The sequence below is a fragment of the Myxocyprinus asiaticus genome, chromosome 14, assembly GCF_019703515.2.
Source record: "Myxocyprinus asiaticus isolate MX2 ecotype Aquarium Trade chromosome 14, UBuf_Myxa_2, whole genome shotgun sequence".
NCBI lineage: Eukaryota > Metazoa > Chordata > Actinopteri > Cypriniformes > Catostomidae > Myxocyprinus > Myxocyprinus asiaticus.
In genome coordinates, this window is record NC_059357.1 from 22,882,795 (window position 1) to 22,899,040 (window position 16,246).

At 38.1% G+C, this 16,246-nt stretch overlaps 1 protein-coding gene across 9 annotated transcripts in view; it reads right to left on the reverse strand.

Annotated features, from left to right (window-relative positions):
* LOC127452287 (retinoic acid receptor alpha-B) overlaps window positions 1-16,246 on the reverse strand; it is a 183,314-nt gene that overhangs the window by 150,845 nt on the left and 16,223 nt on the right. For 6 of the 9 annotated variants that reach the window (XM_051717651.1, XM_051717657.1, XM_051717655.1 and 3 more), the window contains one exon: window positions 9,994-10,125. The exons of 2 other annotated variants lie outside the window; for them this stretch is intronic. The gene's annotated coding sequence lies outside the window, so the exon portion shown is untranslated. The remainder of the gene's footprint in view (window positions 1-9,993; window positions 10,126-16,246) is intronic. One more of the 9 variants, XM_051717652.1, reaches the window with a different exon arrangement.

Below are 16,246 nucleotides of genomic sequence, written 5' to 3' on the forward strand. Positions count from 1 at the left end.
AGTGTATGCCGCTGCATTGAATGGCCACACACTTGCCCTGTGGACCAATGGTGATTGCTTTAAAGGGATATACAGTGCATCCGGAAAGTATTCAAAACGCTTCACTTTTTCCACATTTTTTTATGTTACAGCCTTATCCCAAAATGGATTAAATTCATTATGTTCCTCAAAATTCTACAAACAATATCCCATAATGACAACGTGAAAGAAGTTTTTTGAAATCTTTGCAAATTAAAAAGAAAAAAAGAAAAAAAAAAAAATCACATGTACATAAGTATTCACAGCCTTTGCTCAATACTTTTTTGAAGCAACATTGGCACCAATTACAGCCTCAAGTCTTTTTGAGTATGATGCTACAAGCTTGGCACACCTATTTTTGGGCAGTTTCTCCCATTCTTCTTTGCAGGACCTCTCAAGCTCCATCAGGTTGGATGGGGAGCGTCGGTACACAGCCATTTTCTGATCTCTCCAGAGATGTTCAATCGGGTTCAAGTCTGGGCTCTGGCTGGGCCACTCAAGGACATTCACAGAGTTGTCCCGTAGCCACTCCTTTGTTATCTTGGCTGTGTGCTTAGGGTTGTTGTCCTGTTGGAAGATGAACCTTTGCCCCAGTCTGAGGTCCAGAGTGCTCTGGAGCAGGTTTTCATCAAGGATGAATTGCTGCATTCATCTTTCCCTCGATCCTGACTAGTCTCCCAGTTCCTGCCGCTGAAAAACATCCCCACAGCATGATGCTGCCACCACCATGCTTCATTGTAGGGATGGTACTGGCCAGGTGATGAGCGATGCCTGGTTTCCTCCAGACATGACACTTGCCATTCAGGCCAAAGAGTTCAATCTTTGTTTCTCATGGTCTGAGAGTCCTTCAGGTGCCTTTTGGCAAACTCCAGGCGGGCTGTCATGTGCCTTTTACTGAGGAGTGGCTTCCGTCTGGCCACTCTACCGTACAGGCCTGATTGGTGGAGTGCTGCAGAGATGGTTGTTCTTCTGAAAGGTTCTCCTCTCTCCACAGAGAAATGCTGGAGCTCTGTCAGAGTGACCATCGGGTTCTTGGTCACCTCCCTGACTAAGGCCCTTCTCCCCCGATCACTCAGTTTGTCCGGGCGGCCAGCTCTAGGAAGAGTCCTGGTGGTTCCAAACTTCTTCCATTTACGGATGATGGAGGCCACTGTGCTCATTGGGACCTTGAATGCTGCAGAAATTTTTCTGTACCCTTCCCCAGATCTGTGCCTCGATACAATCCTGTCTCAGAGGTCTCCAGACAATTCCTTGGACTTCATGGCTTGGTTTGTGCTCTGACATGCACTGTTAACTGTGGGACCTTATATAGACAGGTGTGTGCCTTTCCAAATCATGTCCAATCAACTGAATTTACCACAGGTGGACTCCAATCAAGTTGTAGAAACATCTCAAGGATGATCAGTGGAAACAGGATGCACCTGAGCTCAATTTTGAGTGTCATGGCAAAGGCTGTGAATACTTATGTACATTTTGTTTTTATAAATTTGCAAAGATTTCAAACAAACTTCTTTCATGTTGTCATTATGGGGTATTGTTTGTAGAATTTTGAGGAAAATAATGAATTTAATCCATTTTGGAATAAGGCTGTAACATACAAAATGTGGAAAAAGTGAAGCGCTGTGAATACTTTCCGGATGCACTGTAGTTCACCCAAAAAATAAAAATCTGTCATTATTTACTCACCTCATGTCACTTCATACTCTTTCTGGCTTTCTTTCTTCAGTGGAACACAAAAGGTAAAATCTTTTGTCTATTTAATTTAAGGAATGTTCCGGTTTCAAAACAAGTTAAGCTCATTCGACAGCATTTGTGGCATAATGTTAATTACCACAAAAACAATTAAAACTGGTTCCTCGTTCCTAAAAATAAAAACAAAAAAAAACAGTTCCTTACAATGGAAGTTAATGGGGCCAATCCATCAACGTTAAAATGTACACTGTTTTAAAATTATAGCCAAGACGTAAACTTTATCTGGCTTAAAAAAATATTCCGGGTTCAATACAAGTTAAGCTCAATCGACAGCATTTGTAGCATAATGTTGATAACCACGAAAAATAATTGACACGTCCTTCCTTTTCTTTAAAAAAAACAAAAATCTGGGTTACAGTGAGACCCTTACAATGGACAGAAATGTGACGCTTATAATTTTATAAAAGCACTTACATTAATTCTTCTGTTAAAATTAATATATTATTTGAGCTGTAAAGTTGTTTATATAGTTGTTTTTACAGGTAAATTAGGGTTTTAGGGTTTGTTGACATTCGTCATGGCAATAAAGTTGTAAAATTGGATATAACTACACAGAAAAGGTTAGTCAGCGATTTTTTTTTTCACACTAAAAAAATGTTAACACATTGTTTATGTCTTGTGGCTATACTTTTAAAACAGTGGGTATTTTAACATTTACAGATTAGTTAATTAACTTTGTACACTAATTCACTTCTATTGTAAGTGCCTCACTGGAACCCAGATTTATGCTTTTTTTTTTTAAAGAAAAGGAAGGATGAGTCAAAATTTATTTTTGCGGTAATCAACATTATGCTACAAATGCTGTCTATTGCTGCCTAACCTAACCCTAACCCTAACTAGTATTGAACCCAGAATATTCCTTTAAAATTATTTTAGTTTGATCACATTTTTACTAACCTTATTTGTGCAAAGTTTACAACTTTAACCAACCTTACAACTTTGTTTTCATGGTGATGTAACACTGGTAAACCCTGTCATTTGGTAAATGCCAGTAAATACCTCATTTTATAACAGTAAAAACATGTTAACAAATATAATGTTTACGTCTTGTGGCTAAACTTTTGAAACTGTGTGTATTTTAGCATTTATGGACTGCCGCTTTTCAATTCCATTGTAAGTGCCTAACTGTAACCGTGTGTTTTTTGCTTCTTTTTAATAAACGAGTGACACAATTATTTTTGTGGTAATCAAAATCATGCCACGAATGCTGTCGATTGAACCTAACTTGTATTAAACCCAGACTATTCCTTTAAAGTGAATGGTGTCTTAGGGCTGTCTAGCTCGAAAAAGGACAAAAACATAAAACCACAGCAAAAGTAGTCTATACATCTTGTGCACTATATTCCTTTTGAAATCTTTTGAAGTCATAACATCACTTTGTGTGATGGACTGAAATTAAAATCAATTCAAATCAACCCCCGTTTGCAGCAAAAATTAAATATGCTGAGTATGACACAGGTTGGATGTCAAAAACATCATACCTCATATATAGATCTTGAATTTAAGTGTATTTTGTCTTTACTGCACTCGCAGAAGTATAACCAAGTGAAAAAATACACTTATATACAAAATACACTTATATATAAGATACATTCTCTTTTTTTTTTTTCTCCCAATTTGGAATGCCCAATTCCCAATGCGCTCTAAGTCCTTGTGGTGGCGTAGTGATTCGCCTCAGTCCGGGTGGCGGAGGACGAATCCCAGTTGCCTCCGCGTCTGTTGTTGAGCGCGTTGCCACGGAGACATACCGCGTCTGGAGGCTTCATGCCATCCACCGCGGCAACCACGCTCAATTCACCATGCGCCCCACCAAGAACGAACCACATTATAGCAACCACGAGGAGGTTACCCCATGTGACTCTACCCTCCCTAGCAACCGGGCCAATTTGGTTGCTTAGGAGACCTGGCTGGAGTCACTCAGCACACCCTGGGATTTGAACTAGCGAACTAGCGAACTCCAGGGGTGGTAGCCAGCGTATTTTACCACTGAGCTACCCAGGCCCCTAAGATACATTCTCTTAAAGCAAGTCTAAATATCTCATATGTTGCTTCTCAAGTAAATGTATCTGGTTTTAAGGATTTTTAAACCATTTCAAATTGACAAAAACACTTGATAACAATAGGATGTTTTGCATTAATTTACTGAATTACATATAAAAAGTATTTTTTTTTTCCCTTTAATTCAGTGAATGTCATTTAGAGGTATTTTTAAAAGATGATTTTGTCCTCTTTATTGTTAGCAAGCACCTTTAATATAACCTTTTAAGTCGGGGCACAAGCTGAAAAAATAGGTTAAGAGCTAATGATTAATCATTGCAATAATCGCCAAATAGTCTAATAATCGTTCTAATAATCATTAGATTAATCGATTATCAAAATAATTGTTAGTTGCAGCCCTATTTCTCATTAAGTAAACTCACTGATTGGTAGATCTGAGTACCAGTTGATATGTGACTTCTGACTTCCCCACTCTTAAAAGGCACCAGCCACCACTGCTGTGGGCTCAGGAGCTGATTCAGCATCAGTGTCATGCTATTGTCTGAACCCTTACACCAGCGATCACAGCGGTAAGATGTATTAGGAAGGGAGGCGGATTTGGAAATGAGGCATAAGATTGAATAGTTGCTTTTAAAGGGACGGGTCAGGCAAGGTGTTGTTCGTCTTCAGTAAAATGGGGAGAAAGCGGTGCCAGCCAATATAATACAGTCAAACATAATGCGAGAACACATCCGGATATTGGAAGGTCTCAGAAAATGCAATATCCCAATAAAAAAGTCATGATGCATGTATCGAAGCACAATGCACAAGGGAAGAGTGAATGAAAATAACTAGTTTGAAATGTGGTGCATCTTGTAGCTGCTGTGAATACTGATAAGATCAGACCGTCCTACTTTTGGAGTTTGCGACAGTTACGTATTTGAGTAAGCTGGCTAACTGTCAGGTTACAGTTTTTAATTAAATTGCCTATTGTGGGACGGAAGCTGTTCTCAGATCTTAGTGCATAATGGTAATAATGCATTTGAAAGCTGAAATGAAGTATCACAATAAAGGTGTAACATTACTGTGCATGGATCACCGAGTATGCCCAGCAATGTAGCACAAAATCAATATCCAGAGCAAAGCTTGAGGGGGTTGAAATTAATTTCTGAAAAGGGAAGGGGGGGGGGGGGGGGGGGGACTCCCCCGTTAGATGCCTCACATAAGGGGGGTTTATGCACTTTGGGGTGGAATAAAACATTCAGAATTTCACAACAATCGCACCTAAAAATGGTTGAGGACGCACCAATTTACTTGCACTGATGCTGGACTAATAGTTTGATAGAAAGACAAAATTATTAATATGATTTCTTCATCTGTGTGTATTTGTAATTCTCAACTACATGTTAAAGTGAATAAATGTGTGCAGGAATTACCCACATTATGGGTATGATTAAAATGATTAAAATGGTGCGCTATACCCGCAATATGTGACGAATTTCTGCTCTATGGTAAAATACTTTCACTTATTGCAGTTTAATGCACAGAAACAACTCTAAGTAAGACATTTGTTGGTAGATTTCTCCTAAAGACTGTAAACATTAACCAATGCTAACGTAACCAAACTAACTAAACACAACCAATGATGTGATTCTGGGGCAGGACTATCTGTTTGTCTGACAATAGAAAACAGTCATTATTGCAATTTAAACTGGTGCCTCTAGTGGCGCAAAAATAACTCAATTAAAGGAATAGTTCACCCAAAAATGAAAATTCTCTCATCAATTGCTCATCCTCATGCTATCTCAGATGTGTATTACTTTCTTTTTTCTGCTGAAAACAAACAAATATTTTTTAGAAAAATACCTCAGCTCTGTAGATCCATATGCAAGTAAATGGGTACCAAAATGCTGAAGCTCCAACAGCACATAAAGGCAGCATAAAAGAAATCCATATGACTGGTTAAATCCATACCTTCAGAAGTGATATGATAGATTTGGATGAGAAACTGATTAATATTCAAGTCTTTTTTCACTATAAATCTTCACATTCACATTTTCCTTATTTTGTCGATCTGCATTTTTCATACATATCACCACCAACTGGGCAGGGAGGAGAAATTATAGTAAAAAAAGGACTTAGATTTTTTTCACCCACACATATCATATCACTTCTGAAGACATGTATTTAACCACTGGGATCTTATAGATTTATTTTATGATGTCTTTTTGTGCTTTCTGGAGCTTCAAATATTTGGTCACCATTCACTTGCATTGCAAAGACCAACAGAGTTTAAATATTCTCCTAAAAATCTTAGTTTGTGTTTAGCAGAAGAGAGAAAGTCATACACATCTGGGATGTTATGAGGGTGAGTAAATTATGAGAGAATTTTCATTTTTAGGTGAACTGTCCCTTTAAATCCAGTTGTTTGACGTCCTCAGTGGAGGGTGAGAGGGTGCTGCCTAAATAGCTCAGGACAACACACCTTTGTGTTCCACCAAAACCAATTTCATTTCTAGCCTAAACTCCTTGTGGACACACCTGAATCTTAAACAATCCACCTTTAGAGCACTAAGATGACATGAAAGTCAAATTTACACAGTACAAATTGAATATGTGTGTTCCCACATACACAACAATTATTAATTCTGTAGGCTTGCAGAAGCTGTAAGCATGATGAATAACTTTCCATACATAGTATAGTGACCCAGATGGCAATTTGAAATTCAGAATTTGCTCTGAAATAACTTTAAAGACAAGTTTTTTTTTTCAATCAGAAAAAAACAAAAACAAAAAAACAACAGTAATATCAAGCAGAATCGAAAAGTTAAATATAAGATCTAAAATATAGAACTAATCTAGTTAAAATAATCAAGGCATGTTTTTCATTTAATCATTTTCATTCCTATGCATCAACATCACATATTTTTCCAAAAATATTTGAATATACTCTAAAATGCCATGCTTAGACTTCTGTTAACATTCTTGCATGATGACGCAAACAAAACGTTTAATATGAGTTTTGAATCGATTCATTAAAACAGACAGTTTGAACTGATTCCCGGAAATGAATCAAACTTACAATTCGAATGCCATTTTAGCTAAAACTTAATGGCCAATTAAAAAGTGCATTAAACTCATTGCAACTTTCACAATGTTGCTTAATTTTGTATCACAGCAATCACTGCAAACACATTGTGAATAAAGCTCTTTTTCTGTTCTACTTAATTCTACTTAAAAAAGACAAAGCACATTTCACCAAACAATCATGCACACACATTCTTCTACAGTACATACCAGAAGATAGTACGACTCAAGCCAGCGACCGCACATAGTGGCACCCAAGCCTGAGCAGGTACATCTCTTTAATAGGCTGCTATCGACCAGCTACCCAGACTCCACTACATGAAGATCGATTCTCTGCCCAGAAATAGCCTCTGGAGACTGGCCTCAGAGGCAGTGTGCTACTTTGTGTACGTTTGAATACTAGACTGCATTTCTGAGCTCCACGGCAGTACTTTCTCTTCTGAGTGTCACTGAGCTGTGAGAAAACCACATCTTAGAAAAGATAATAAACAACCAGGTGCTACAGGCAAAATAAAGAGATTTAAAACTAACAAATAATTAACTTGAAATGTTCCTTTATTTGTAGGTTTTCATTCAATATAACTTTGCTAAGCCTTGTTTTACAAGCATTACTGACCAATTCTACCTTAGCAACTGTTGCCATCCGCCATGTTATCAGAACATTTGTTCTTTTCTAATGCCTATTTGCTCCAAGGTAAATTAAAGTTAATAACTTAAGTCATCTATTGATTTAGGCGATAGTAACTAAAGGGTACCAGTTTTTTTCTAATGCTTATTTGCTCCACAGTAATTAAAGTTAATAACTTTAGTCATCTATTGATTCAGTTGATAGTAACTAAAGGGTACCAGTTTTTTTCTAATGCCTATTTGCTCCACAGTAAATTAAAGTTAATAACTTTAGTCATCTAATGATTCAGGCGATAGTAACTAAAGTGTACCAAAGTACGCAGGTTGTACAAACATTGGGAACAGTTGTGCTCACTTACACTAATGTTTTCAGTTGTAATCGCTATTATTTGCCTCAAATCTGATACACACATTGCATAGTTTTTACTCATGTTACAACATGATTGAATTATTTCATGTCGACAAAATACACTTTGAGTCACTGGCTATCACTATCAAGGATCTATGACTCATGAGTGCTTATAAACATTTAGTTTGAAATAGCTAATCAAAGCCAGATTGTGTTTCATTTTGAGGAGCTCTGTTAGCATGCAAAAACAATTGAGCATTTAAAGTGAGGCTGTGACTAATCTAATCATTTTAGTCAGAGCTGTATTTTTTAAAACTCTGAAATGTGGGGCAGCGAGCTGTGCCATGAAAAATTTAAACTTCCCACCTCCGGGCCTATGAGCATAAATAAAGAGGCCTTCGTCAGTCTCTCCACATCCTTTCCGTTCCCCTCTGGGAACATCAATCCTCCATTTAGACATGCACTATCATTGCGCGAAGGTGAGGATTACAGCAGGATTAAAGACTGGAGACTCTTGCCCTGCCCAGGGAACTAGATTTTCCAGATTATAGATCAGCCTCTGTCTGCTGGTGATGTTGACAGGTGTATTGTCCAACTGTCTGCAAGTACTCAGTCAGAGTCCAGTCTAAGTACTAAAGTCCAAGCCTATATTCATAAGAACATCTTCAAAGGAAGCCGTAAAGACCTTTGAGACAAAAAGAACACTAGTGCAATGGTGACTACTGTGGTCTCATGAATGACTAACAAATGTCAAATGAAAATGTAAAGATCTTCCTACTTGCTCTAATTTGGTTTTAAACGGGTCATGTCATGAGGATTAAAATTTTCCTTGATATTTTGACATATAAGAGGTCATTCTTCTATAAAAACAAACCATAAATTTCAGAACTCAAAACTTAATTCTAAATAAAATAAAAGAAAGCTGCCACACTTTCGTTCTCTAATTCCGCGACTTCCCTACGTCACTAGGGGCCCATTAATTCATGACCGCCTCTACAGCAACAACATCAATGCCTACACGTCATCGCACCCTTGGTCCCGCCCAGAGGTGCTCCATTCGTACACACAGAGAGAGAGAGTAGGACGAACAGGCCTAGTGTGGCCTAATTATTCCTCAACACCAAAGGGGACCAATCTGGAGTTTGATTTGTTCTGCTCCTTGGGAAAGTAACTTTGTGCAAACCATTTTGGGCTTATTTTAAACTTCCCCAGCACTTTATTTTCAGAAATTTGCTTTATATTTATGCTTATTACTTAAGTGTGAATAAGAAAAGTATTATTATTCACAACAGACATTTCCACAGGTGAAAAAAGTTCTCCTGAAGCTCTGATAAGGGATTCTGAATCCTGTGCATGATTTGCACAAACTGAGCCAAAGTCTTCATGAAGAGGGATGGACCCTGACCCAATAGACTGAGAACAGAGGTCACTGTATAACTGAATGAACAATGTGGTGATCATTAAAAAAAAAAAAAAAAAAAAAAAAATGATGTTATTTAAGTGATTTAAGATTCTGTAAGCAACGTTAGCCATTGTGGAACTTCTGCGAGACACAGCTACTGAATTGGACATGCCCCCTATTTTCAAAACCCTGCCTTACAAAGTTGCTGTTAGACCCTTGAGGCTGTTCCAATCAGAGATGGAACAGGAGGGCACCAGCATGTCATCTCAGTACTGTCAAAGTAATCTAAAGCAACAGTAGCATACTGACAATCTGACAATTGCTTATACAATTGCTACAGGTAATGTAAAATGCGCAACAGGTAATTTCACTGTGAATTCTTACGTGTGAATCGTAGAAGTAGGAGTATTCTTTGAAGAATGAATTACATTCTTGTAATGTTTATCGATATTTCAAAGAAATAATGGCATGTTTGTTACCATTCATAGTTCTAACAAGACTACAAAGTGCTGACTAACAGCCAAGTGTGGCTTGGCGGGTAATTCATGTAAGCACATATGACTTAAAAGTCAAAACTACTAAAGATCAGATCTGTGCATTAAGCTGTGTAAATGCAGCCTGATTTGGTATTCATATGATGCAGATCCATTTGATCATCCAAACAGGAGCCTGTGCAGAGAACACATTTCTATTGTCAAACCCTAGGTGACTTTTAACAACTGGATCTGGCATCCAGAGCATCCCGAGATAACGTCCACAGTGTACAATTGTAGGTTCAAACCTGAGTGTTGGGTTGTAAATTTCACCATGAGATACTCAACGCTGGCAGATTCACAGATTCATCAGGTGTAGAAACACTGCGATGCTGCCAATGCTGTACTGATGTTGATTCACATCTGTCTTCAATCACACACTAAAAACATGGAGAAGAAGGGATGGGAATACAGGTATTTGGCAGGCATGGAGTAGATGTGTCAAACAAAATTACTCAGGAACAATTTATGGGCTTACAACAGCATTTAAACTGCAGGAAAGAAGCCCTTGAAATTGTTACACACCATACACACATCGCATAAACACTGACATTCACTAATAATATTTTGCCAGAATGAGGTCAAGGAAATGATGTGGTCCTTCCAGCTCTTGTTTATTTATTTTTTTAATTTTTTTTTAATTTTTTTGTTTTTTTGTGGCAATCATATACTGTATGTAGTGTAATCTCTTGGGCTAGTGGACTAGAGTGTTTATTTTACTAGACTGAGACTCACAAGCACACCCTTCTAAATCATTTAGCTAGATGCTCACAAATCACAACCACAGATAACAAACATGCAGTCAAACACACGCTAAACCAGGCAGACAATACAGATGAGCGGAGACAATATGGATACACAAAAAGACAAAAGAGCAATGACATACACGCTAAACACACAAGTATGCGCAAAAGCCTGAACACACACAGGTGCTTTAGAAAGACCACACACTCCAACTCTGGCTTACTTCATTAGATTTGGTGTGCCAAAGTAAGCAGCCAAATTAGGGCCCTCCAAACTATAGGGAAGAGTGAAGGATTTTCCATGCAGTGGTGAGAGCGGTTTCTGCAAAGGGAGGGAGCTGCTATACTGTAACGATTCTGTAATTTACTTTGTTCATGACAATTTGCATCAGATTCATGGGACCAATTTGCCTCAGTTATCCACAAGTAGTGTTTTTGATTAATCAGCTAAAATTACACTAGTAAGTATTAGTCTCACCACCCCGTCTGTTCTACTTGCTCCAGAACCTTGTGCAGGATTTCTTGGTTTGAGCTCTAAGTTGTACTCAGCAATTTGCTGGAGTTAGAAACCGTTTTATGCATTGCTCTGTTTATTTTCCATGCATGTCCAAAGAGTAACTTGGAGATTCTGAATTCATACAGACATGGTTGCTGCAGTCTTTGACATTTTTTATTGGACTTTTTCACCTTTGGTTCTTTTTAGGGATGGGTCACGACGTCAGCTAGTCATCAAACAACTGAATACAATCTATTGATAGCAAATAAGATATACACAAAATTGTGGAAATACACAAACACTTAAAATATTTACTCAAAATTCAAAAAAGTTTTTAAAAAAGAAAAATGTGCATTTTCCATTGACAAGGCTGTTGAACGATTTTGAAACCAACCCAAGGGAGTTCAGTTCTGTTAATGGACCAGACAGACACCGCTATTGGCCTATGTCGATTAGTGATGTCTGATTCGCAAACTAATTGTCCTTTTGAACCGATTTCTTTTTTAATGACTTGATCCAACCGATTTGCAAAGCATTGGTAGACTGTAAGGGATGACTTTGTTTAGGAGTAGAACTGAAATGGGAACAATGTTTTTAACAAAATGGGAATAATTAATATTATAAGCCTATGACCTGCAGTCCACTGCAATCTATTTTGCAATTAAATTCATCAATCTGTCCGAGATTTATTATAAAGGCTTTTTTTTTAAAGATGCGTCAATGTACACATGCATCAGATGGACGCTTTTGGAGTGTCTCAATTTGGTTGTGTCTCATCATAAACACAGCGTTTTTAGAACATTGTGTCAAGTTAAACAGTTTGAAACATAGAAAACACGTCTTGAGACCCCTGCATTTTGAACTGCACTCTGCCCAGCTGTGTTTGAACTCAAAAACGTGTCCTCATCTTGTGCTGTCGCTAGCGTCAAGCTAGTTTCTCAGCCTTAGACAGCATGCCCACGGACCGCCCACTGTCTGTGCTCTATATCTGATGCTTATAGCACACAAAACTGGAAAACGCTTTCTCGAACCACTCAATGGAACTTCTGTGAGTAGAAGCACACAGGACTTTTTATCATTCTGCCTGGAAGCCAAGTTGTGTTCACAAGGTTCCATGTTGATACGATGAGACGAAATAATACCAGAATTTGCCCAAGTTTGCCGGGTTAGTGACATTAAATCTTTCAAGATATTCAGCATTTCATTTAAGGCACATAGCAGAAAGTAAAGCAGATATCCACCAGCAGAGCTGCATTTTCTCCTTTGTATACTCAGTTATGTCTGCGAAATTCTCTGTAATGAGGTTTTCTGTACTGTACTTAGACTCAAATCATTGTCCGCTATTTTCCCATGTGTTTTCTGTGCACTTGCTCTCTGAGATTCGCATTTCTTTCCCCAGGTCTTTTATTATGGTATGATACATCTCCGATAACCCCGCCCCTAAACACCACGTAATGACAAAACCGACTGTGCTTGGTCACTTAACATGACAGTTAGATGGCTTTTCCTGTCTAAATGGGCAGTTCTTGACCAACTGAAGCTGCAATAGAGTCCAGACCTTTGCCGAAGTCATAGGTCTGGCTGTGCAAGACTATTGTCAAGCAAGCCCGAGAGTGGATTTATTGTCTGTACAGTTACACATTGCCTAAACAGCTGGAATTTTGCTTACTGCCCCCTGCTGAAAGCAGGTACTTCAAGCCTTAATTGCTCCAATGGTAGGAATATTTCTCATTATGGTCTTATACAAGTTATATTGTATTTTATGTTATTTTTTCTATAATTAATTGCACTGAATTAACACGTTAAATTAACATCTCTAATTATTATTAATATTGGCAACAGTATTAGTGATGTTCTTAGCAATGTTGTTAACAATAATGTTGGAACAATAGACAACATTTGATACAATCTACATAACCTAATATTAAAAATACAGTAAACAGCAATTTTACTACAAAAATGAAGCTTAAAATGCTGCATGGGGACTTCATTCCAAGAAGTGAACCATTCTTTGAACTGGTTTAATGTAATGAATCGTCCAAACGAACTATTTTGCTAAAATTATCATCTCAAAATAGCTGAAAAAATATTGACTGATTATTCGGCCTGTCCAACATATTGGTCTATCAGTGTATATTTTTAGTGGTTGTGGTTTAATTTGCATACTTACAGCTTGCAGTGATTAAATTTTTGGATGGTAGACCCTCTTGTAAAGGTTGCATCTTTAAATTCAGCCCCTTTAAAGCACCACCTCAACAGCCACACACATTCAGATGGACATCTTTGGCTGTTGCATCACATCTTGCTCTGTTTTTGAGCATCCCTAAACTAGGGATGCACCGATCCAATACCTGAATCGGTATCGGCTCCAATACTTAAGCTTTTAGACGTATCGGGTATCGGTCCGACGAGCCCGATCCAAATCCGATACTGTGTGTTAGTCATGTTCGTTACTGTCAAGCTCCAAAAATGACATAAAAGAACCATAAAAACACCATTAAAGCAGTTCATATGACTCGTGCATTTTATTCAAAGCCACCTGAAGACGTGCGATAGCTCTGTGAATCACAAAAGGCTGTTTAAATAGTAAAGTTAATGTATAGTATGCGCAGCGCCAACGCGTTAGTGAATGGTGCTGCTCTGTTGACACAAACTCACGCAGAGGCTGGTGATGCACTCGTGGCTATTTTTAGGCTTCACAGCGGTGCGCAATATTTGAGCGCTACTCAAGAACAGCTAATATGCATTTAGAATAGCACCAGAGGTGCATTTGAATAAGAAGCTAATTAAACTACAGTGAACTTGCCTACAAACAGACACATACAGAACTTCCCGAAGAGTTTAGAATGTCAAAATAAAAGCGTGAGGGTTTAAAATGTGCACGATTTAAATATATTACTGTTGTATTTCAAATTAAAAAAAGACAATAATAATAATAAGATTATTAACAATTTATTATTATTATTATTGTCATCATTAATATTTGTTAAAATAAAACACTGGTTTCTTTTCTACTGAAGACTGGAATTACTGTTAATTTTGCTGCTACATTATCCAGTATACTAGTTAATAATAGTGTTTCTTAATAAGCTATACATTTATATTGAAATAATGTGTAGTTAGAGTACTCCCAATTAGTTCCACACAATAATGTAAAGATATTCTAAACTGATTATGCAAAAAAACAACACTAGTATCGGATCGGGATCGGTATCGGCCAATACTGAGATTTCCAATATTGGAATCAGAAGAGAAAAAGTGGTATCAGTGCATCCGTACCCTAAACAAGTGTCATAACAAGACATTCTATTCCATTCCATGGCACTAAATCTAGCTGGGTTTTTTTATGCAAGAATGTGTCATATGTAAGCGTGTCAGATAATGGTCAAGTGAATACGAAACCAGCCTAATTATACAGGGCGTCCTTAAGACCAATTGGCTGACTGGTCGTTCAAGCAACCGACGACTTCGTTTTGCACATCTTTAATTCTTGTATTGCTTAGAATTACAATACCTTTGCATTTCCCCACTCTGATTAAGCACAAGAGAGAGGGGGTCAAAGCAGGGGATCAGGGTGACCAAGGAGCAGATGGCGGTAAAAGTCTTTCTCAAGGTCACAAGCACAGTGTGACAAACAAAGTGTGAATTAAGGAATGTTAAGCAGCCTCTTTCAGTTTATGGTGCTTTTACTGCAGAGCCAAAGACCTCAGTAAGACAATGGAACTTAGTTCCTATTCTGTTTGTCAAGAGGCAATTAGGGATGCAGTGGAGGCCCTGGGTGATTTCTTGGTCCAGTTCAAGTCTTGATCAGTAAAAGTCTTAAAAGCGGTCATGATGATAATGAACACGCTACTGTCAAGATCAACCAAGCAATGAATGTGCTGCATCAAGCAATGCTTGGGGTCAAACAAATATTTAAGACTGCCAAAATATAAAATGTAAATGGTCATGCTGTTTAAAAATATGTCTGCATTTATTGGACAATTTAAAGGGTACTTAAAGAGTTAGTTCACTCAAAAATGAAAATTCTGTCATGTTATTCCAAACCTGTTATGACTTTCTTCCATGGAACATTAACAACATGAAATTAACATGCTGAAATTATCAATCCAAACATTCTGTAAATAATGACAGAATTTTTATTTTTGGGTGTACTATCTCTTTAGAAGTGTTTAATACACTCATACATACATCCATGCTAATATTTGCAAGGATCTTCCAGAGGAAAGGTGACTCACTGTCCCAATAAGGTGGAAGTCCCTGTTAAAACAGAAGCCATTGGAGCACTTAACACCTCTAAAATGGTTGCCAAGATCCCAGGCATCTCCTCAGAGCCACTTCCTACACTGGTGCCAGTGGCGTGGCAGCACTTCCTGTTCCAGCCCCTGCCCCACAGGATATCCTGTGTTTCTGGTATCAGCGTAGCTCACGTGAGGACCCTGTCCAACCTCAACTCCACTTGTAAGGGAACATGGTTTCTCTGAGCCAATTTTTCACCAGGGCTGGAAATATATGGTCAGTCTAAAATGCTAGAATGACTGATCTTCCTGACTTTAAATTACTTTTTTTATACACTGTGTTGATCTAAGTTCATTTCCAAATGAAAAGTTTGTAGTTTTCTCAAATATAACCTTGCTTAGGAGTCAAGCATAAAAGTATTTTATATCATTAAAGGAATATTATTGGTGACAAGAATGAAAGGAATACAAGTTAACCTCTATCAATATCATCTCTTATATGCTGTCATATAGGCTATCACCGAACATAATTTTAACTCATCACTTAATGGATAATAGACTTAATTCGCAAAAATAATAACAAAAATCTTGTTTCGAGTAATGCACAATGGAAGTCTATGGGGCAAGGTACTGCACAGGAAAATGGTTACAGTACACAAAACTGGGGGCCTGGGCAGCTCAGCAAGTAAAGACACTGACTACCACACCTGGAGTCGCAAGTTCGAATCCAGGGCGTGCTGAGTGACTCCAGTCAGGCTGCCTAAGCAACCAATTGGCCCGGTTGCTAGGGTGGGTAGTAGTGCCCGACCGATATATCGGTTGGCTGATATTATCGGCCGATATTAGCCTTTCACCGATATATTGGTATCTGCGTACATTTTACCGATATGCGCAGATATGAAAACTTTTTTTCAGAACATATAATGCAGAAAACAATGCTTTAGAATTGGTGTCATAGCATAGTTTGTCCAGCAAAGCGCGCTCCAACTCCATTGTTTACAGAGCTGACTCTGAGCTGACAGTG